Source organism: Mus pahari, chromosome 21, assembly GCF_900095145.1.
Source record: "Mus pahari chromosome 21, PAHARI_EIJ_v1.1, whole genome shotgun sequence".
NCBI classification, from domain to species: domain Eukaryota; kingdom Metazoa; phylum Chordata; class Mammalia; order Rodentia; family Muridae; genus Mus; species Mus pahari.
This window is the reverse complement of record NC_034610.1, coordinates 45,884,271-45,909,284: the sequence shown is the minus strand read 5'-3', so window position 1 is coordinate 45,909,284 and position 25,014 is coordinate 45,884,271.

Sequence of the window (25,014 nt, the reverse complement as noted above, 5' to 3'; positions counted from 1 at the left end):
CTCTCTCTCTCTCTCTCTCTCTCTCTCTCTCTCTCTCTCTCTCTCTCTCTCCCTCTCTACCTTTCTCTCTCCCTCTCTACCTTTCTCTGACTCTACTACCCTCTCAACTCCCCTCCCTATGCCCTGAATAAATTCTATTCTATACTATACCATCCTGTGTCTGGTCCCTCAGGGGGAAGGAATGCCTCAGCGTGGGCTGGCGGAGGCACCCCCTTCCGCCATACTTAACTAAACCTCCACCAAAACATATTCCCTCTCTCCTTGTCTTTTTATAAACACAACACTTTCAGTCTCAACAGTTTAAAAATCCAAGGCAATCTCTTAGCTATAACTCCCTGTAAAATCAAAAGACAAATTATATACTTCCAATAAGTGATGGCCCAAAAAATACATTACCATTCCAAAGGGAGAAATGAGGGCATAGTGAGATAATGCTGGACCAAAGCAAGCCCGGAATTCATTAGCATAAACTCCAAATTCTGTAGTTCAGTGTCTGAGGTCAGAGGGCCTCTCCTTTCTGACTTTGCTGCCTGTAACATACTTCTGAACTCTCTCTGGTGGCCTAGTCTTTGCTTGTCCTCACCTTGGAAGGTCCCACGTCTCTGGCACCTCTAACTTGGGATTTTCAGGCTTCACCCTTGCACATCCACACAAGGACCTCTCAGAACCTTTGGTAGGGATTACCCTGCCACACTTGTCTAGCCAGGGCAGTTTTCTGTAACTGCAGAGGATAGATGATTCTCCAACAGCTTTATTCACGTATCCTTTGCAATTCCTAAGCTGGCATCACATGGGCAACACTGACAAATTCAACTGCCAGCATAGTTGGAAATTGGCCCTCTTGAATGACATTGGCAACAGGTTTTGTCTGTTGCTCCTTTCTAGGAATGGAAAACCCTTAGGCCTTTTCCTTTCACAGGTTGGAAGCTTATCTGGGTGGGGTCCTTCCCATTCCAATGCAAATCAGGCCCCTCAGTAATTTCACATTCCCGGGCTGCACCTTTAAGTTTCCTGGTGTTTCTTCTTTCTTTCACTTGCTTGTTGTTTGGTTTTGCCTCATTAGATCTTTTTTATTGTATAACCATGCCATAGAGTCAAGACCAAGCTGTCGCAAAATCTCCCTTCACCAAATAAATTAGCCATTACTTTTAAATTTAGCCTCAGGCAAGTTCTTAGGATAATGGCAGAATACAGCCACCTTTTTTCTTTTTCTTTTTACCTGGTTAATATTACTCCCTTCTGAAACCTCTGACCTGGGCTCTGCAGCCTGCCTAAGCATTCAGCATCGCTGTCTTCCAAGCCCCTACTAAGAGGCCCATTAAACTCTGCTTACAATATGCAGTGGCTTCTCTAGTCAAAAGTTCCAAAGACTTCCACATCTCTACAAAACCCCACATAGTCAGGTCTGTCACTGAGACAGTCCATTCCCTGTTACCAATTTTTGTCATGTTTTCGTTTCTATTGCTATGGTAAAACGCAATGACCACAGTAACTTATGGGGGGGGCAGTATTTTGAGCTTATGGTTCCAGAGGGATAAGAGTCCATCACTCTCATGACAGAGAAGCATGACAGTGGGCAGCAGGCACAGCAGCAGGGACAGCTGAGCATGTACATCTCCAACATGGAACAGAGAGGGAACTGGACATGGTGATTGTGTTTTGAAACCTCAATGCCTACCTTCAGTGACATACCTCCCCCACCAAGGTCACACCTCCTACACCTCTACTCAGGGCTAATCACCTAGGGACCAAGTATTCAAAGCCCAGAGACTCTGGAGGACATTTCTCATGCAAGCCAACACATGGAATGACTCCAATGTCTTCTTCCTTCAGTGTCATAGATTAATCAACTGGAAGTTTAGTTTTATCACTGAGCCAGAGATGACCCTAGAGAAACTTATTTATTTATACGGTGACAAAACTGTATTCCAGGGAAGATAAGTGAAATTTGTCACCAGCAAAATAGACCTCTAGACTTCAATTGACTGTAAGATAAATCAAATCTCCCAGCCTGAAGGCCAAGTTGACCCCTTAGCCCATGGGCCTCTGCTGCTCTCCACTTCTCTCAGTTAAGATTCATCTTTATTTTATTTCAAAAATAATGTGCTTGTAACTGTGTGGAAGAATGTGAGTATGAGTTCAGTCATCTTCAGAGGCCAGAAGAGGTCACTAGTTCCTCTGGAGATGGAGGCAAAGGTGATTGTGAACTACCTGATGTGTTTGCTGGAAACCGAACTCCGGGCTTCTACAAGAGTAAATACATGTTCTTACCATGTGGAACCAGGCCAGACCTCAGCCTCTCAAACTGTGGAACATGTGACTCAATGAGGAGACTGACAAAAAAGAAAAAAAAATATCTCTGACAGATACATACTGACTCTGGGCATGCAACAAGCCAACGTTAATTTAAAATCAAATGCCAAGTAGATCCAAGGTGTTTCTGCCAGTTCTCACCTGGGTTATACCTACTTCACTGTGGTCTTGATTCTAAATCCATGACATACACAGTGAACTACACATGACATCCAGCCACAAGTTAAATGAATTGGGGCTTTGAATAAGAGCAGAATTTCCAATAGTTTTTGAAATGAACATCAATACTTCTGTCATTTTTAACTACATATTATACATAAAGTGTAAGATAAAAATCACTGGAACTGGAGTGATGGCTCAGCGGTGAAGAACACTTGCTGTGCTTCCAGAGGACCCAAACTTAATTCCCAGTTTACATGGTGGCTTATACTGATGGTAACTCTAGTTTACAGGGATCCTGAACCCTTTTCTGGCTTCTGATGGCACAAGGCATGCACAGAATTGTACTTACATAGAGTAGGTAAAAACTCATGCAGATGACCTAAAAATAAATAAAATCTTTTTAGAAATTGCAAATATCCCTTTCTCAAAAAACCAAAAAAAAAAAAAAAAGAAATTGCAAATATCTGAAAATGTTAAAGATAATATCTTACAGTATCAATAACCAGCTGAGATTTAATTATTTCATTAAAAAGTATATCATTAGGTACAGAGACAAAATTTAGAGCTAAGATGAAAGGATGGACTATCCAGAGACTACCCCATTCAGGAGTCCATCCCATCATCAGAAACCAAACCTAGATACTAATGCTCATGCCAGCAAGATTCTGCTGAAGGGACCCTGATATTGAGGTCTCTTGTGAGGCTATGCCAGTGCCTGGCAAACACAGAAGTGGATGCTCACAGCCAGCTATTGGATGGAACACAGGGTCCCCAATGGAGGAGCTAGAGAAAGTACCCAAGGACCTTAAGGGGGCTGCAACCCTGTAGGTGGAACAACAATATGAACTAACCAGTACCCCCTGAGTTTGTGTCTCTAGCTGCATATGTAGCAGAAGATGGCCTAATCAGCCATCATTGGGTAGAGAGGCCCCTTGGTCTTGCAAACTTTATATGACCCAGCACAAGGGAAGGCCTGGGCCAAGTAGTGGGAGTGGGTGGGTAGGGGAGCAGAGGTGGGGGGAGGGTATAGGAAACTTTCGGGATAGCATTTGAAATGTAAATAAAGAAAATAATAATAATTAAAAAAAAGAAAAAAAAGAAAAGAAAAAAAAGAAAAGAAAATATCTTTAAAAACAAAAAATAAATAAATAAATAAATAAAAAGTATATCATCTCATTAGTATGCAATGTTATTTTATCTGCAATTGTAGATAAAAATCACATATATACCTAAGAATTTAATAATTCCATTATTAAATTTTAATAATAAAATTTAATAATTTTAATAATTTGTTTCTGATTTATCATCAGTAAATGTTTTACTTATATATGTAGTTTATATACCTAAATACTAGGAGTCATGTAAACATTTCTCAGATAAGACTGGATGGCCAAGCAAGCCCTTGACTCTGTCTCCCCATTTCTGGACTGCAGGCAAGGACAGCTATGGCTGGAGTTTATGGGGGTGCCAGGGAGTTGACCTCAGGCCCTTGTGTCCACACAAGTTCTTTTATTCACTGAGATATCTCCCCATTCCCTCAATATATACATTTTAAAGTCAATGCCATTCCACTCTATATTGGACTGTTTTAGGTATCCACTTTAACGTATTTTAGAGACCATGTCAAACTGTCAAAAGCAGTTCACAGACACAAATAGTAGATTACCAGTTGGCTAAGGCTGAAATGGGGAGAGAGAGTTAATCAATGGGTATAAAGTTTAAGTTACAAATATGAGTAAGGTCAAAAGATTGGCTCTATAACATTGTACACACAATCCACATCATACACTTAATGTTTTTCCATTTATATATTTTTCCTTCCTTCCTTCCTTCCTTCCTTCCTTCCTTCCTTCCTTCCTTCCTTCCTTTCTTTCTCTCTCTCTCTCTTTCTTTCTTTTCCTCCTCCTCCTCTTCTTCCTCTTCCTCCTCCTCCTTAGTTTATTTATTCTTCTCTCATACAGTACATTCCAACCAGTTTCCCCTCTCCTCACCCCTCACAATCATTCCCCTACATACACACACCTCCCCTGGAGGCCTATTTCTCCACTTCCCTTCAGAAAAGAGCAAGCCTCCCGGAAAGTGATATTTACTGAACACCGCATAACAAGATACAAGGCTAGACACAAACCCTCATACCAAGGCTGGATGGGGAAACCCGGGAGGAGGAAAGGGGTCTCAGAATCAGGCAAAAGAGTCAGAGATACCCTCCACTCACATTGTTAGGGTTCCGCAAGAACCCGAAGGTAAACAACCACAGCTTGTAGGCAAAGGACTTAGCGTACATCCATGCAGGCTCAGTAATTGCAGCTTCAGTCTCGGGGAGCGCCGATGAGCCCTGATTAGTTGATTCCGTGGGCCACGTTCTCATGATGCCCTCCTACAATCTTTCCTCCCTCTCGTGCTCTGGACAGCTATAGAGCTCAATGGTAGAGCACTTGCTGAGGATCCACAAGGCTGTGGGTTCTATCCTCGGCATAGGAAAGCAGAGGGGAAGGATGGAGTGGATGGTACATGGTTTTACATGTAACGGCTGGAGGTAAAATAAGACCATGAGATGTTTAGAAGGGGTATGACCAGAACCTTCTCTGTCCGGGTGGACGCCCAGACATACATACAGCAGCTCATCAAGGTGACATTCAGCACATATGCTACCTGTCAATCATCTTTCAGTAAAGCTACTTGAAAATTACATTGGATTATCCACCTAATGGCCTCTGTCTACTCTGTTAAAAATAAAACAAAAATCTATGCAATGCCTTCGCTGCGATATTGTTTTTTCTTCTCTTCCGAAGAAAAGGTAGTTTTCCTGGTACTTTGGGGCTTCTTGTTCTGTCTCCACCGTTCTCTTTGCTCCTGAGAGACTACTTGTCTACTAAGGAGGGTTGTGAGGTGTTCTCTGTGCGGCTTAACTCCAAAGGCGTGGCTCTTTCTCTTTCTCTACTCTGTGCCCCTCCTCTAGGCAGCTGCCGTATTTATAGCTTGCCTGCTTTGAGATTTTTCTTTTAGACTCCAACCAAACTGTCCTTGAGCTTAAAAGAACAAGAATATGTAGAATGAAGAGTATTGTTATGGTATCTGGGGGATACAAAGACCTAAAAGTCCCGTAAAGAACAATTTTTAACGTCTTTTGTGTCAACCTTGTGTGTTTGGATGTTCGTGTATATGCATACGTGTGAAGATAAATTGATGTACATCAATACCTTTTGAGACACGTTCTCAAAAGCCTGCCTATTTGGCTAAACAGCCTGTCCGGTGAACCTGACTTTATTGTCCTCCCTCAGCATTGGACTACAAGCCTATGCCATTGTGCCTGGCCTTCCGAGTAAGAAGTGGGGGTCTAAAGTTGGTCCCTCATGCTTCCACAGCCAGCTCTTTACCGATGACGGCATCTCCCCAGCCTGAGCGGCACATGACTAAAACAGTTGAGAACCAATCCTTTGGAGCTGTGAGAAACCATCGGTGAAACAGCTAGCAAGGAGCCCTGAGGCCACGTCACTTTACGAAGGAACAGCAGAGGGGCCCCTCAGAAAGCCCTCCCAAGTAGCGGTCCAGTTGAGAAACTAGATTTCTGAAAGGGAGACGATATGGACTCAGTAATCATTTCAGAGACAGTATGTCACTCACAGAAGCCACAGGGGAACGGATTTGAGGCTCATAATTCATGTTTTTAATCTGAGTTATTAGAATCATCTTTATGCAACTGCTTTTTCTGGGAGAAGTGTCTCACTTGGCTGGTTGGCCTGCTAGGCGATAAGTGATGTGGGTAATTTAGCTGTAAGTAAAGTATTTTGTTTCCAAATCTCTAGGGAAAAGACCTTACTACAATTACTCACACCATCTAGGAAGCAACGGTGTTAATTTTTCTGATCTACCCAGTGTTTAATTTCTCAATTAATAATTTGAAGTGTGAAAATTAAGCTGTGCTTGTCCAGGTTTTCTCAAAATAGAGGGAACGTGGTTGATGAAATTTAGCCAGAGAATCTAATGCAGTCGAGAGTCCTCAGAACAGCCCAAGAGGCAGAAGCAGAAGTGATGGCTGCATCTGGCTTTCTGGATCACCCTGGCTGTCGTGATCCGGAAAAACATAAAATAATAGGGAAAATGGAAAGGCAGAATGGCAGGAGAAAGGACAGACATCAGCTGTGGAAGACCAGTGGGTTGTTGCCTCTCACAGCTTGAGACTGTTAGGGTCCAAGAACGTGGGAAATAACCCACTATGAAAACTAACTTCAAGCCAAAGGAAGTTTCTTTATTCAAAGAGCCGATATGCTGTGGGGAGATGGCTGGGTTTGGGATCCAAACCCTGCCAGCGGGCGTGGGTGGTTGGGAATAGAGCAACTTTTTAATGCAAAAAGCTACAAATTAGCAAAGGTAGAAGTAGGTGTAAGGGTGGAGACAACTCCGCAGGTAACGAGTACGTTGTATGTGTTTCCACCCGGGTTCACATCCTGGCACCTTACGGGTTATTGTCCATTAAGTACCTCAGGTGGCATTCCCTATAACATGGTCTGAGTGGAGACCAGCCAATCAGAGCTCTTTAGCAGCTGCTGGGTGTCAATCCCGACTGGGTGCTAGCCAACAAAGCATCGGGTGGGATAGTGTGCCCTAAATTCATACAGGATTCCTGAGGCCTGAAGCCATTTCTGGATATTCGGTTGTTTCTTGGAATTTAGCCTAGTACAAAATAGAGACTATATACAAGACAGAGTCCGTGCAGCTGAGGAGGCCGTCAACAAGACAACGCGCAAAGGGGATCAAGAAAGAGCCTTCATGGATTTGGTTTTTTGTTCTGTTTTGTTTTGTTTTTTTACTACTTGGTATGTTTATTGCTCAGCAGTAACTGTTATCAATTGTAACATAATTCAGGCTTCTTACTGTATGCTTTCAACAGCCCTCTGGCCTTTCATATCCTTTTTTTTATTAGATATTTCTTTATTTACATTTCAAATGCTATCCCGAAATTTCCCTATACCCTCCTCGTGCCCTGCTCCCCTACCCACCCACTCCCACTTCTTGGCCCTGGCATTCCCCTGTACTAGGGCATATGAAGTTTGCAAAACCTAGGGGCCTCTCTTCCCAACGATGGCCGACTAAGCCATCTTCTGCTACATATGCAGCTAGAGAAGGAGTTACAGAGACAAAGTTTGGAGCTAAGTCGAATGGATGGACCATCCAGAGACTACCCCATCCAGGGATCCATCCCATCATCAGCCACCAAACCCAGACACTACTGCACATGCCAGCAAGATTTTGCTGAAAGGACCCTGATATAGCTGTCTCTTATGAGGCTATGCCAGTGCCTGGCAAATACAGCAGTGGATGCTCACAGTCAGCTACTGGAGGGAACACAGGGCCCCCAATGGAGGAGCTAGAGAAAGTACCCAAGGAGCATGGATTTGCTTTATCTGGAAAATAATTTGAGAGTTGTTATAGTGTTGCTGACGCTATATCTCTTGTTAAAGGTTTACAAGTGTTTCCCCATCAAATGCAAACTTAAATCCTATCGCTTTCCTGGGCATGGTTAAACTGTTAAAGGGGAGACAAGGATGGATGTCTTAGGATTTGCTACCGTGAAAACACATTAGAAACAGGATTGGCGCATTATCATGGTATGTTTAGTTATGCTCCCATAACTTCAGTTCACATCTATAGTAAGGAGAACACATGACCTTTGAAGCTACTCAGGCTAACCTTTGAGTATGTGAGGGCTAACCTTTGAGTATGTGAGGGCTAACCTTTGAGTGTGTGGGGTCTGCGGTAACTTCTTAGGCTTTGGCTTGGCTTCCTCATCTGTAAAGGGGTTCGCGGTACTTCTATTTTGGTTTGGATATGAAATGTCCGACTAAAAGGCTCTCTCGGCACGTCTCGTGCCTAGAGAGAGAGGTGACTGGCTTATGCGACATTGGTTTGATCCATGGATTCAATCCACAGCTGAGTTCACAGCTCAACGGACTTGTAAGAGGCGGGGCCTACCAGGGGAAGTGCGTCTCTGGGGGCGTGGCTTTGGAGCTTTCTTCTCCACCCAGATGCTTCTTTTGAAACAGCCTTTGTTTCCTGGCTGACCTGTGATAAGCAATTTTCTTCTGCCACGGAGAACTGACTCACCACATCCAAGTGCCTGTGGACTGAAACCCTGGGACAAAGTAAATCTTTCCTCCTTGGCCTGATCATCTCGGGTATTTTGTCGGGGTGACATAAAAGCCAATTAAGACACTGTCCTGGAAGGGATCTTGTAAATAGACATCATGGCCAAAGCGCCACACTGGAAGTAAATATTGTTTGCACTGGAAAATGATTGTATAGATCTTTTGTTACCGCTATTGCTCGCCAAGATTTGTTTTAAAGTATAGATATAACGGCTCGATCATTCTCCTAGTGTTAAAACCATAGAACTGAAGAAATGTATAGTCTGAAGATTATGGTTTCTGAGCTCAGAATCTTGTAAGGGCGTGCGGTGGTTCGTGCAGCCATTGGGAGTAGTGTGGCCATGGACAGGGGAGTGCAGCTGTCCTTGGAGAGTGGTTCATCCCGTTCCTTTGAGCATAGAAGAAGAGCTGCTGCAAAGCACCATGGTCCTATTTGTAATGTCCTTAAGAGCCTCTGTGCTGCTCGCTCTCCACGGTGTCTGCACAGTCTGCAGTTTTAGTGACGAGTGTGGATGCATGCATGGCTTGCCTTCCTCCGCATCCTTTATCAATTGGATCCTCTTTCTTATTAAAAAATAAACATATAAAGTATCCTAATGTGTGTGAAGTGGTGTCCATTGTGGTGAAAATTTGCACCTTCTGGTGAAGAGCAACATGGAGCACCTTTTCAAAGCACAGTCCCATTTTCCTATCTTATCTTCAGAGAGTGCCCTGCTTTGCTCTCATTGGCTGCTCATTGGTTGTCTTGCAGTTGGATGCATTACATATTATAACTAATTTGTAATAAGATATATGCTTTGAAACATCTGTTCCCATTGTTTTGGTTTGGGTTTTGGGTTCATTTGTTTGGTTGGTTGGTTTGGTTTTTCGAGACAGGGATTCTCACTCTGTAGACCAGGTTGGCCTTGAACTCAGAAATCTGCCTGTCTCTGCCTCCCAAGTGCTGGGATTAAAGGCGTGTGCCACCACTGCCCGGCATCTATTCCCATTGTTAACCTGACTCTTCCCACATTTTTTAGTAGTGATGTCAGGAGGGACAGCTTCGTCCATTAATTTCATCCTAATCTCATTCTCTTCTCTGGATTCCATTATGCTGAATGAGGAACTGAACGCTTCACCCTCTCTGCTGCTGATGTGTCTGCTGTGTTAAGTAATAATGGAGTCCCAAAGCAGCAACCCTGGATTCTCCCTCCTCCTCAAATTACAGTGTCGCATGATCATTTATCAGGTGTATATCAGAGGAGAGTGTGGCTTTTAGACTTTCCATTTACCATACACCATTTCTGATCTTTGTACAGACCTGTCATTTGTCACAGGATTTGGCTCTCTTCGCTGTGTTTAGTTTTCAAGACGTGGAGAACAAGTCAATCCATACTCAGACACCTAATGTTATCATTTATTCAGCACCCAAGACTGGACTGGCCTCTACCCACCTCTCTGTAGACAAATCTATGATTGTAGCAATGCGTAAGAATTGGAAAAAGTGTCCCTCTTGGCAGATGTCAAAGATACATAAGAAGAAACCGTAATTCAGCCCTAGACTTAGAGGCTTCTGGCCCAGTGTCAAAATTTCCTCAAGTGTGCATTTTTCTGAAATGAGGCTAAAGTAACCAATGTCCCCATGTGCCTGCAGATTTGTTTTAAAAAATCTGTTCAAAACTGAAATGTTAGAGGTTGGTGACACTAATCCCAATAAAATGAAAACAAAACTCCCCAAAATGTATGACCAGGAATCAGAGCCACTGTGACTTCTCCAAGAACCATCCTCCCTAGGCGTGAGCAAGATGTGTGCTCTGTAAGACGGCTACAAAGCTAATAAGAGTGGATCAGAGAATGAATAACCTATGCCTGCTGTTCCGTCGAGATTTTTACCTGGGCTGTTGAATGGACAGTGACATTCTGAAATCTAGATCTGCGGATGCCTCTTTAAGACTTCCCTCTCTGCTTTAAAAACTGAGTATCGCTCTTCAATCACTCTGTCCCAAGTCCCCAAAGCATACCAGTCCTGGGTCAAACAGTACTTGATTCTGTTCTCATTTCAACTTCTATTTTCTTCTCTAAAAGAAACCTCTGTTGTTCATATAACCATAAGTGATTGTGATTAATATTCTGAGTTGTTGATTTTTGAAAATATGGTATTTTTCATAAAGCAAAGAGCATAGATGAATGAAAAAAATTTTAACTATTCTGAAACTAAACTTCATTTAGTTGCAAATATACATACGTTTGAATTCCTAGTTGAGAGATTCAATCCCAATGCATGTGTGTGTCTGTGTGTGTGTATATGTGTGTGCGTATATGTGTGTGTGTGTATATATATATATATNTGTGTGTGTGTGTNTATATATATATATATATCTTTAGATCAAGCATGCCAAAATTCATGTGATTTTTGGATAATGAAGTCTTTATTATAACTTTAAATCTAAATGCAAATACTATTGTATAGCATGCTTGAAAAGTGAATGTTGGATGTTGTCAGAATTTGGAACATTGAACTGTAAAGATAAATTGGAAAAGCCTTGGGGTTCACCATGAAAAATGGGCCAACCCAACTATTTATGGGAATATATATCTCTTAGATGGCTAATAAATAATGAGTATGATTTATGAAGTGAACAATAGATTATCTAAGAGCACACCCCATAAATAGATAGTCTTAATGGAGTTACCTTGTAAATATTAATTAATGAAGACTCTAAACAGTTATTATGAATTTGCTAACCTGAGATCAAACTCAGACATGGAGAATGAACAGCCCTGGCGTCTGCCCTCCACTATGCTGTAAGAAGGGCCAGGGGTGGCTTGATGCCTCTTACGCTAGGGTCATTGACGGTGACCTATAAGGAGTAAACTTTGCAATGTAACCTGTCTGCGTACCCATAAAAGCAAAATAATTCCAACAGTGCTACAGTTTTATACATATACTTTTTCATTATTTTACCCTGTTGTATTACAGTTTGGGAAATTTTTATTTATTTATTTTGTATGCACATGTATGGGGATGAGGCACACACACGGCATGGTCCACACGTGTAAATCAGAGGACAGTCCGAGAGTCAGTTCTCTCTTTCTGTCACATAGGTTCCAGGGATTGAATTCAGGGCATCAGACTTGGCTGCAGGCCCCTCTACCTGCTGAACCACTTTTCCACCCCCTCTATTACATTTTTAAATTCTGTTTCCATAGCACCAATTTCAGAACAGTTCTACTTTGACAGGTACATCTTAGGTCATGTCTGATATGTCAAGTTCTTAGAAGACCACATTCACATCGATAATCCTGGATAGCAGCTCCAAAGGCCTCTCACAGTAGCTCAGACTCAAGATGACAGTGGTCTTCCAAGTGCTAACCTACTCCCTAGATCCTGACAGGTTGATGAGAGCTGTATGCATGTGTGCGTGCATGTGTCTGTCGGTCTATCTGGTTGTCTGTCTGTCTCAGTGTGTGGATGCATCTGTATATGTCTGTCTGTACATACTATGTGTCTGTGCATGTGTGTCTGTGCATGTGTATGTATGTCTGCCTGTCTATCTGCTTGTCTGTCTGTCTGTATCTGTCTATGTATCTGTGTGTATGTCTGTCTGTGCATGTGTGTCAGTGTATGTGTGCATGTGTGTGTGTGTATGCATATGTGTGTATATGTGTGTGTGTGTCTTTCTGTCCATTTTCTGGGTATGGGTGTGTGTGCATGTGTGTGTGTGTGTGTGTGTGTGTGTGTGTGTGTGTGTGTGATAGTTTGTGTATATATGGTATTTACTCACATATGTGAGGGGGAGGAGCAGGAATACAAGCTCTCACACAGGAGACCCACTGCCTGCTCTGTCCCTCTCCACATTCCCTAAGATGTTCTCATTAAACATGGAGCTAGGCTGACAGCCAACAAGCCCCGTGGATCCTTCTGTATCCCCTAGGCCAACCTCTGGAATTAGCAGCATGTGCAACTGAGTCCATCTTTGTATGTGAGTATCTTGCCTTATCATTACACACGTGCTCTTACAGGTTGAGCCATCTCCCCAGTCACTTATGAACACTTTGGGCTTAACTCCAGTCAGGACATTTTGCTAATAAGCAGACTTGGTTCTTGCCACTCTCATTCTTTAGATCTACTGTTTCATCCACTCCTCCTCTAAAATATTTCTTTCCTTTCTTGTCCCCTTTGATGAGCCCAGCAGTTAAGCAGCTCATCCCTGCATTATTGAGTCAACCCCTGGGTGCTCACCCACCAGGACTGCTGAAAGATTTACCATGTAAAGCCATGCTTCCGCTCAGGTTAACGCCCATAGTGATGCCGACTTAGAAAGCACTGAAGTCATCGGTTCTGCACATCGCTCACTTTGTAGCAGGAATTGTGCCCTTTTCCACATGGTATTCCCATTGATTCTCAAAACTGTCCTATGAGCTAAATAATCACTACCTTTTCTTTAATAATTCATGGACAGTGAGGATCATAACGTTATCAAAAACAGCCACCTAGCATTTGTTTTTCCTTTTAGGATAAGTTTCAGAAACACTTAGATAGCAAATCTTACTAATGAAAAATATAATTACATGTTTATATATAGCTTATACTACCAGTGGACAGAATTCTCTCTGTGCCAATACTGTGGTGCTGCTGAACCTGTATGGTTTTCTGAAATTTGGAGACTGGGGGGTCAGGGTCAGTTCCTGGCCTCCTCAGCTTACTGAGGCTGCCACATTCCACAGCTCATGGCTGTTTTCCTTCTTTAGAGTCAGCAGACACAGGACTCTGACCTCTGCTTCCCAGCCGCACGTGCCTCACTGACTCTCCTGTCTCCTCCTCGTAACCCTTATAAGGATGACAAGGCCCTCTGATTACATTAGATGCACCTGGACATCCAGGATCCCCAACTGTCTCAAGATGCTTAACTTCCCCACATTCACCCAGCCATTCTGCCTAATAAGGCAATAATAACAAGCCCTGTGGATTAAGCCCTGATATCTTCAGAGCCATCATTCAGCCTCCTACATGTAGAATAAACATTCCTTTTAAGTGTGCATAGAACGTTCATCTCTATAGACTACCTTCTGGCCCATAAAGTCAATCTCAATAAATTTATAAAAATTAGAATTATACAAAGTGTCCTCCCTGACCCCAAGGGAATTAAGTTACAATTTGGAATGAAGAAAATATCTAGAAAGAAATCTTCAAATAACTAAAATTTATACAATCCTAATTCATTCTGAAATCTTAAATCACAAGAGATATTAGAAAATACTTTGGGTAAAATGAAAACACAATGTACCAACAACATTAAGGGTCATCGCTGAAGTAGTGGCAAGTAGAACATTTGTATCTCATAAAAAGTGATGTGTGGGAACAGTAAGCTATACTCTCATCTTACAAAGAGAGCAAAATGGAAGAAACTAAATTCAAAGCAGTAGGAAAGAAATACCAAACTATCATATAACTCCAATTGGAAGTCTCAAACTGACTTTAGACATGATGGTAATCAGTAATATCTACTTGTGATGTAATGGCATATGAAAATGAAAAAGACATAGGTGCTGGTGGACTAGGGCAGAGGGTGGACTGGAATGTAAGCAGCGAAGGTGGTGTACAACTTAACAGATGTCAGGGGTCCAAGACATTTTACCAGGGAAGGTAAAGTCCATTTTATACTTACAACTTACATCACACTTCTTGAAACTACACAAAATTAATTGAGAAAGACTTATTCTAAGTAAAAGTCAGTATTGGTTTTTTTAAAAAATATATAGTCTTTGTGATCGTGGAGTAGGCAAAGATCTCTTTTTTAAAAAGATACAAGAATTGCGAATCCAAAAACTTTTTGAATGCTTTTATATCAGTGGAAGTGATATAAATATTTTAAAACTCTGGGTTTTAAAAAGAACACTCTTAATAACTGAAAACAAGCCACAAAACTGGAAAATAACATTTATGCATCTTTACAAAGCAAAGATAAAGGGCATAGGCATGAGTAGGTGTGAGCTGGAAGCATGAGTGTCTGAATCCATTCATGCCATGGAGCTTTTAGACCACGAGTCTGTGTTGAAAAGTCAATGTTACCTGAAAATCAGCGTTAACTGGCTGTTTGTAGTTTGCCTAACGACGCTGTTTCCAAGCAGTCTGCATTCTGAATTGGTGAAGAATTCTCACGTGATTCCTACTATGATCAGACAGGCTGAGCATTTGGCGATGGATGTGAAGCTAAGGGCTGTTCACACGTTGCAGGGGAGATACTTTGGAAAATAGTTTGCCAATGTTTTTGGAAATTACACACATCCTTTCAACTGTGATTTTGCTCCTAAACTTTCACCCAAGGAAAAAACGGGAATATTTTTACTCTTAAAGACTTGCAGATAAATGTTTGCGCCACCTTCACACATAAGTGTCAAGAACTAGAAACAAGTGTCCATCAATGAGATTATGGATACACAAGCCATGATGTGTGGATATAATTAAATGCCAAAAGGGAGACGAAGAGTTCACACATACCCAACAACGTGGATTAATTTCCATAACAGACGAAGACAAAGATCTGCATCCTGTTAACGTGTGCTATACCCCACTCATGTTTTAAAAAATGAAACAACTATAACGTGACTGAAGTCAGAAGCTTCCACCAAGATTTCAGCGCAGCTCACTTTTGTGGCCCCTACTAAGTGGTTGGCTCGGTCAAGGTGAAGCTGAATAGCCCCTTCCCAGGCAGCAGCTCTCAGAAACACATTGAAGTGAATGATGAATCCAAGCTTCATCCTTCCGGTGAGAAGCACCTGGCCACAGAAGTAGCTGCTGTAAAGAGAGGAAGGGTTATGTGGTCTGAATAGGTGGTGGGGATCACAAACAAGGTTTTCCCATGAGGCAAAGGTCAAGATGCAGAGGGCGCCTGCTGTTGAGTAAGAGGCACCTTGTTACAGATCAAGGAGGGCTGGAGAGAAGAAAGTAAATCTGCTTGTGAGATGGTTGGGTGTCAATCTGAGTGTTCTCAACTTGGTTGTTATTTTAAAACAATGAGAGAAGGAAAGTTCTGGACTGACCAGTACGACTGTGCATCCGCAGGTGGGTGCAGATGAGCTAGCAGAATGCAAAACTTTTAAAGGTCTCCAAAGAAGTCGACGTCCACAGTCAGGTTGTCAGAAAGCCCTTAACAAAGAAGGTGAGAAGCCCAGATCCAAGGCACACAAGATTCATCAAGTTGTTCCTCTCCATGCCCTGCAACACCGACAGGGATATAGTACTCCAGAGAAACAACACATAAGAAAAACAAGATGGAGCCTGCAAAATGTCCTAAACATTTGGCCAAGAGAAAACTCCAGAAACTGATCACCAAGAGATATAGGCCGGATTCTCTGAGAACGTCTACTTAATTCTAAGTCCAATCTGACAATGTCAGTAAGTCCAAAGACAGGACTTACTCCATACTACTCCAACTCGTACTTGCAAGAAAGGAACCATCCTTGTAGATGAGCTGAACATAGTATATTCAGAAAATAAGAGTTACTAAAGAAATCTGCTTCAATTACATGAGAATGAGGCTAAGAGGAAGAAAGGCAATGTCAGAAGGGAGGACTCTTTCCAATGCAGCCATGATCTTTTAAAACACCACAGGCAAGCCAGGCGTGATGGCACACACCTTTAATCCCAGCACTCGGGAGGCAGAGGCAGGTGGATTTCTGAGTTTGAGGCCAGCCTGGTCTACAAAGTAAGTTCCAGGACAGCCAGGGCTGTACAGAGAAACCCTGTCTCGAAAGCCAAAAACAAACAAACAAACACCACAGGCATCTGTCATTTAACATTTGCCTGGCTCATAAACTGAATATGACATCCTTTTTTTCTTCCTGATGGAAGGACTTCATATATATATATATATATATATATATATATATATATATATATATATATTAAAATTAGAGTCACTGCTCAACTCAAATGTTTATATATCCAATTAAGGAAGCTGAATCTTCAAGAGACAGAAATAATTCAACAGATGGAAATGTCATAAAAAGTTGACTTATCCTTCAAAGAGGAAGCGTGAGCTATTTCCCAATGTACAGATGTGGTATTCCTTATCATCGGGACCTTGTAAAATGTGAGCATATAAAACGTAGAATATCCCAGGCGTGTTTAGTACAAAGTGTAAACACGGAGACGGGTGGTTAGCATATAAAGACCTCAGCTGAGCTCCTTGAACTTATTACCTTTACCAATCTAAACACAGGACTAGACCCTGCAAAGGGACGGGAGGTTTATTTTTATAAAGCGGCACAACGATGTAATAGGCAGTGCAAGTACCTAAAAACCTCACAAATCTTAGATAAAGGACGACGTCTCGGCAGCCAGAGTTACAGTCAAATGGCAACCCTGAACCATAAACTGCCCGGCACAGAGCAATGTGTGCAATTGTCTGCGTTTATGAAAAGTACTTTGAAAAGAAAGACAGCGCGTGAAGTTTTCCTAGTACAACGTGCAAAAAGCAGAAATCCCCAGGCCATCTCTGCTTTTCAAAGTAAATGGAGAACAGAAAAAGTTTAGTAAATAGACCCTGTCAGAGTGAAAGCCGGTTAAATAGTAAACAGAGGTTTGGGTATCCTATTGTTATTTGAAATTATTAACAGAGCTGGATCCCCATGCCTCAGGAAACTGGTTCTGGCTGGAGCAATGCGAAACAGGAACGGACAGTAGGAACGGGAAGTGAAGATGGCTTGCTTTTACAGAATGAAGGAGAACTGCAACAAAGGCATGTTCCAGAGGGCATGTGAAAAGGCAGTGGGCTAGACAGAGGTGCCCAGTGCCTGGCAGCCACTGGTTCTGTAAATGGAGCACATCCTTACAGCACCTTGTAGTTCATTCAACAAATAAATACATTCACTGAGCCTTTACTATATACGATAATCCCTAAGCAACGGCATTCGACAAGATAGCATCTCTTCTTTCTGAGGTTTAGCTTGAGTTGGGAGAATCAGGCAGGGGAGCACAGTTCCAAGCAATAGGATACAGAGAGAGGAACGTTCTGCTAGCGAAGCTTCTAGAAAGATCACTTGACCTGCACCGTGATTGAAGAACTTATGACGCAGAAACATGGGGAGGAGAGCCGGGGTGCTATGGTGTGAAGAGCAGGCACAAGAATAAAGGGGCGGGAGAGAAGGAGGGATGGGAGTGTAGCGAGGCGCAGTTACGGGACAGCCGTGTACACCGTGCGCTCGGCCTGCCATTTTATCTTGAGAACAGCAGAGAGCAGAAGAAACGTGATTAAAAATGTCACGTCAATGCAGAGAATAGACGCAGGGCCAAGCTGGACACAGAGACCTCGCCATATCATGCAGGAGAGAATGATGACCACTTTTCCTGAGAAGAAGCCACGAGATGTCGGGAAGTGAGCAGGCTTGCGCAGCACCAAGGACCCAGAAGCACCAGGCCTGGTGATTGACTGTTGAGTTTTGAAGACGCGTGTATACTGGAACAACTCTGTGTGGGGGTTGTGAGGGCTGCTGCTCACCACTTACTGAAGAAGGAAGCGGTGAGAGACGGGTTTGGAGTCGAGAAGACAAAGCATCCTCATCACCAGCCTGCACTATGATGACATGTTTGAGGCATCCATGGGACGCCTAGTGAAACGAACGAGAGAAGAGAGCGAGAGCGCGTGCGAGAGAATATAAAATATCAGGATATGATGTGTCCTCCAAAAGTTCCAAATAAAACCGAAAAAAAAAATAGAACTAAAGAAAACCGGAAGTTCATAGGAGCCCAAGGAAGGGAGTCTTGTGAGAACAAGGATGTGTTCAACAGCACTGAGGACTACAGGGGAAATATAAAATGGAGACTATAAAACACTCATTAAATTTAATAACATTTACATAAATAATAGTGGGCCTGTGTTGCAGAACAGTGGGTCCCTCCTTCACAGGAAGGAAGGAAGCTATTTTTGGTGCCTCTCTGTGACCTGCTGGCTCTCTGAAGCGATCCGCTCTGCTCAGACCCTTCGGCTAGACTCTATTTTCTACTCTGGCTTTCTTTTGCACTGCACTGAAGACGCTCTGCTCCCCTCACTTTTATAACATTGCAGCAGAATTACCTCCCCGGGCCTCGTTATCAATGAGAAAGATTCAACCATTATTAGCAGCTCATTAATTACGGTACCCTTGAAAGAGATGTCGTGAACACCAGTACTCACCTCTTTAAACACATACACAGGGAGCCTGTCCACTCCCACCCCACCACCCACCCCCTCTCTTCGGCGATATTTCCCCATTCAGTGACTTTGTGTTGTCGTTAACACTGAATGCTTGTTTTCCATTTACATTTAACCTTCCTTAGAAACACAGGAAGCCTCTTACACTTGGCTCTTGCCTGCCTGTCCATCCTTATGCAGAGAATTCTTCACAAATATTTACCGAATTTAAATAGTTTGAATAGATTAATTGCCTACCTGTCTTCCTTCAGGTCACAGCTCTCTGTAGAGGTTGGAAAGTGTTATAAACTTTCACTTTGAAAGATAAACTCCTTCCATTACGGGCCGGATTTAACGGCCTAACTCAACCTGTAGTTTTCAACATTAGAGTAATCTATTAATTGATGTTTGGTGAGTAGCTGTAAAAAAAAAGGAGACATTTTTGATGGGCTAAGAATATTTTGATTCAATTCATATTAACAAAATAGTACTATTTTGAATCTGAATTGTATGAATAAAACGAAGTAGACCAAGACAAATGTATCAGATGCTGAAAGTGTTTTATAAGACTCAACGTTCTTCTTCATAAGAATATTCTGGGCGGCTGGTGAGATGGCTCAGAGGTTAAGAGCACCGACTGCACTTCCAAAGGTCCTGAGTTCAAATCCCAGCAACCACATGGTGGCTCACAACCATCCATAATGAAATCTGATGCCCTCTTCTGGAGTGTACAGCTACAGTGTACTTACATATAATAAATAAATAAATATTTTTTAAAAAGAATATTCTACAACTCATAGTAGAGAAAGACGACTAAAATTAAAGCTATACATGCAAAGTCCCTACCTAACGCACTGACAGTAAATACTTGCAAAGTTCCTACCTGATATGCTCAATGGTAAATGTTGAAAGAACTTTCTCTAAGATCATGAACAAGAGAGAAAAGTTGCCATAGTCTACTTTCTGCAGTAAAGACAAAATAATTAATGTGGAGTACTAGAGAAAGAGAAGACATTTAGCTTGTGGGTTACAGCTTGAAGACTGTGGTATGGGCACTGACTCAGACTCCATGACGGCTTGTGACGGATGTCATCACCAGGATGGAGTGCATGCAGACAGCACAGCAAGTGCTGAGACAGGAAGCAAGAGGCAGCCTCAAGGGTGACGTCCCTGCAGGAGAACATGATCCTTTCTGCAGTCAAATGTGCTCACGGCCCAACCACCTTCTACTAGACCAGTGATTCTCAACCTTCCTAACGCTGCGGCCCGGTAATACAGTTCTGCGTGTTGTGGTGACACACACCCCCAACCATACAATTATTTTCATCGCTACTTCATAACTGTCATTTTTTGCTACTGTTGTGAGCTGTAATGTAAATATTTTTGGAGAGAGAGGTTTGCCAAAGGGGTTGAGATGCACACGTTGAGAACCTCTGAACTAGACTCATGTCTTAAAGGTCCTGACACTTCAATACCACACTGGAGAACAGGTTTTCACAGAAGAACCTCCTAGCTATGTACTCAAATGATGTCTGAAACACAGAAGATGGCTACTGTGACCACTGCTGCTCAGCATTGTCTTAAAAGTCCTAACGAAGCTCATAAGCAAAAATACATAAAAATTTAAAAGTACAAATCAAGAAAATTAGAAAGGATCGTCCATTTTCAGAGAGCATAATTTCATATGTACAAACCCCACAATGATTTACACACACACACACACACACACACACACCTCAGACTTTGAAATGTGACCAAATACCTCAGAGTCACAGTTTAAGAGAAGTAATTATTTATTTTGGCTAAAGATTTTAGACGGTTCAGTCCAGCACGGCATGCCCAGCGAGGCAGAGTAGAGCAATTCTTAGCATGGTGGCTAGCCAGCAGAAGAAGGGGAAAGAAGAAAGAACTGATACAGAGAAATCCTGGAAGGACACATCACCAAAATACCCACATCCTCCAGCCAAACCCACCTCCTACCATTTGCCACATCTCAATGTCATGTAGTGCATCCAACAAGAGATCCACCCATTCATTAGTTCAGAACCCTCATGATCTACATCAGTAAATAGGCCGTTAGACCCCTGGCAGGCTCCAATGACCTCCCAGGCATTTCTCAATCCGATTGAGTTGATAGTTAAGATTAACCACCAAATGGAGAAAAAGAAAAAGAAAATCAGCAAAATTTCCAGACGCAAAATCAATACATAGAAAAATCATATTTCTTGATGCTAGCAATGAACATCTTTAAAATGAAATTTTTAAAAATTCTATTTACAATATCAAGAAAAATAAGGTAGTTGTAAACCTAATTAAAGATATAAAATATTCATACATTGAAACACGACATTAAAAATTACTGAACAAAATTTGAAAATATATGCCTATGTTCATGACTATAAATCTTAATATTATCAAAAAGTGTCAATATTGACAAAGCAATCTATACATTTTACCGAAATTCCTATCACATGACAAATAACTTTTACAGAGAAAGAAGGAAACCCATCCAAAATGTATATGGTGCTTTGGGTTTGAATTTGAAATTTCTCCCATAGGCTTAAATTTTGAATTTTCAGTCTCCATCTTTGAACTCTGTGAATCTTCCAGGAGGTGTGGCCTGAGAGCAGAGGTAGAGAATGAGATGTAGGTCATACCTACCCCTGGTCCCCCACTATAGCTCTCTCTGCTTTCTAGTCTACCTCCATATGAGTCTCTAACACACACTATCACCCTGGATAGAGAAGCTCTTGTTGTCATGCAGTCAACCAGATCTAAAACCCCTCTGAATGTGTAAGCCCAAACAAGCTGTCCCTCTCTCTACTGAGATATTTGTCTTGTGTTTGAGACACGCTGACGTGAGAGTGGCCGATGCTATGGATCTCATGACACCTAAAACAGCAGTAACAGTCCTGGAAAAGAAAAGCACTGGAGTTGGAATGTTCATGCTTTAAACATATCAAAAAATGAATTAACTGCACAGTGCTGGTAGGAAGGCAAAGGCATACGTGAGGTAATAGAAAAGAGACCCAGAAAGAAATCTTGGCCTATGTGGTGAGATGATCTTTGACAAAATTGTCAAGGCATTCTTTTAAATAATCTCTCACTGGGAAAACTTGATATCCACCTGGCAAAAGTATTCTTACACATTTGGCTTCTTCAGTCAAACTTTAAGAAAACTCAAGAGACCGCAAGTACTGCTGCTCTGCAGATCAACTGGAGCTGAGAGGTGAGAGAAAGAAACCATGGTTTGGGTGGGGATCAGTAGTTTGGGTGTTCAGCAGGGGAGAGTGGGAGCTTCAGTTGATAGAAGGATGCTGCCCCCAAACTAAGAACTAAATGATGGTTATAAAATAATGAAGTCTCTGACACAATTCTCTCCATGAAGCTTGGGACAAAGTACTCATCATCCTGACTGGGTAGTGACAGGGACAAAGACAAAGGAAGAAGAGAGAAAGATGTGTAATGTGGTTTATTAGCTTTTAGTTAACTGGAGGCTAGCCTCTGACAACTCTCAAAATTACATCACACAAACACACACACACACACACACACACACACACACTTCACATCTAAATGTCCAGAAACTCTTGGGTCATTTCTCCTCACTTGTGGTTCTCAGGAAGACTAGCTCAACACTCCTTCTCTTGTGTGGAAACCTGGCTTTAATGACCTCAAGGACCAGGACACAGAGTTCCCCATCACTGGAGTGATAAGGCTGAGCAGAGACGTCATTAGTGTCTGCTCTTCTGTCACAGTTCTGAGCTACATGTCTTGTTAGGCTGTCTTCTTCATATAGTAAAAATGCATATCATTACCAAACACAATCATCATATAATTAAGCTCATTTAGTTACCACTCTGATGTGGTCTAGCCTTGGGGAAAAATACCACTGATATCAGTTACAGAACTCCATGAATAAGCAAGGTGTCTTAGTTAAGGCTTTATTGCTGTGAAGAGACACCATGACCAAGGCAACCCTTACAAGGGCGAACATTTATTTGGGGCTGGCTTGTAGTTTCAGAGGTTCAGTCCATTGTGATCATGATGGGAGGCACCGAGCCATCCAAGCAGACGTGGTGCTAGAGAAGGAGCTAAGAATCCTGTATCTTGATCCTAAGGCAGGCAGAAGGACATTCTTCTGCAGACAATATCTCTTCCACACCGGGCAGAGCTTGAGCATAGGACCTCAAAGTCCATGCCCATAGTGTCATACTTCCTCCAACAAGGCTATATCTATTCCAACGAGGACATACCTACTAATGGTGTCACTCCCTATGGGCCAAGCATTCAAACACAGAGTGGATGAAGTCCAACCTATTCAAACCATCACACGAGGCTAATACCACAACATCTATCGCATCTCTGAGCTGTTGGAGCATGTGAAAAGGCCAGTCCTACAGATCCAAAGCTGCAGGATCTCCATGATACGGATCAGCAACAGGATACATGAGAGGAATTCAGTTGAGGATCCAGTATTGATGGCGTAGCAAAATCCAGAGACCTGGAACCAGATCAATTACTCATTACAATAAGCATAGGCAAGTAAAGATGCTTAGACAAAAGGGTACAACGGTAGAACGCCCTGTGATACACTACAGCTTCCGTGACAAGGTTTTTTTTTTTTTTTTCTTATTCTATCTTCTTTTCTTTTCTTTTGGAGGCGGGGGTGGCAAGGGTATAGGGCGGAGATGGAGGGATGAGTGAGGTTGGGTGCATGACTCATAGTCAATAAAAAAAGTTTTTAAAAATTAGTTTTTCTTCCATAGAATATTTGATAGGTATTACATTATTGTGTATGTTTTAGAGAAATTAATATACCTTTAGATAACTAGATCACAAAGTATAAAAACATTGAAGTTTTTCACGATTTAGTTTAGCACTACAGAAATCGTAAATTAAATTCTATAAATATGCTAAGAAGAAAGCACAAAGCACCATTATTTGAACAGTCCCGTCAGAAAGCCAAAAAATGTTTTAAAAACTTACAACTGATAAGCCTGAGCTGAATACACCAAGAAAAAAAAAATCATCAAAAGTAAATATTCCAGAAGCACAAGGCAAGAAAATCAAAAACTTCTACTTATCGTAGCAACAACTAAAAACATACATTGTGTTAATAAATATGAAAGAACTTTATTTTAAAATGAAATATTCCCATTATGTGGGATGTAGAGACAGGAGATCAGGGCTTCAAAGTTAATCTGAGCCACTGCCAAAGTCCAGACTCAGCTTGGAGAAGGGTTCTGGGAGAAAGGGGTGTCTGAGAGCAGCGAAAACAAACGACTGGAAGTCTAATCATGGGTCCAGCTGGCAGCCTGTGTTCTGCTCAGGACAGCTTTGCAGACTGATCTCCCCATGCTCTGAAGATCTCCAGACAGCTCTCTGCATGAGACAGCTTTTTCTTGCTATTCTAAAAACTTCTCCGGTTAGCTCATCTCTTGCAAATCAAAAGCCCAGTCTTTTATATTCCATATCAATCCAGTCATTTACTCCAGGCTCCCTTTTGATTATCCTATGAATCAGCAGCCTTCCTTGACCCCAGCCCTTTGATTCTTAGGAGAAGCAAGCACACATTTTCTTTTAACCTTGCAAAAGGAATTGAGAGATCTCCAGGCCTCCACTAAGCACAGAGGGCAAGCTCAATGAGTGGGACTTGGAAAGTCTGACTGCGGTGTACGTACACTGCAAGCAGGTTTCCCACAGTTCTACTCCCTGCCTAGGTCCAGGCTCATCTGCTCTTGAGACAGCACAAATATGATTCTGGGAGGCAAAGGTGTAGCTAATATCTCAGCAAAATGGTAAGTGTTGGGGCCTTCAGGGAAGCCTTTGAAGGTCCTATGAAGTGGAAAGATCCTCTTTGAAGGTGGGCAGCGCCTGTAGAAGGATTCCCAGTGGAAACAACTGTGCTTCAGTTCCTTCCCAGGGTGCTGGCAAGCCCACCCACCCTGCTGCAACTGACACCTACGCCTCTGCTCTTCTTCAGGACATCAGGGACATGCGAGCCCAGCTTTTTCAGCCTTCCAATGTAGACTGAAGACCAAAAGCTCTCTAGGGACCCTCCAGGCCTTCTGCACCACTATATAAACTGATCTAATAAACTCCCCTTTAATATATATCCCTTCTGTTGGTTCTTTTGGTCTAAAGAACACTGATTAATACATATCTGCCTAATATTTTAAATGTCCAAAACAAAATATAAGAACCACTGATTCACAAAAGAAAACCTGCATAAAGAA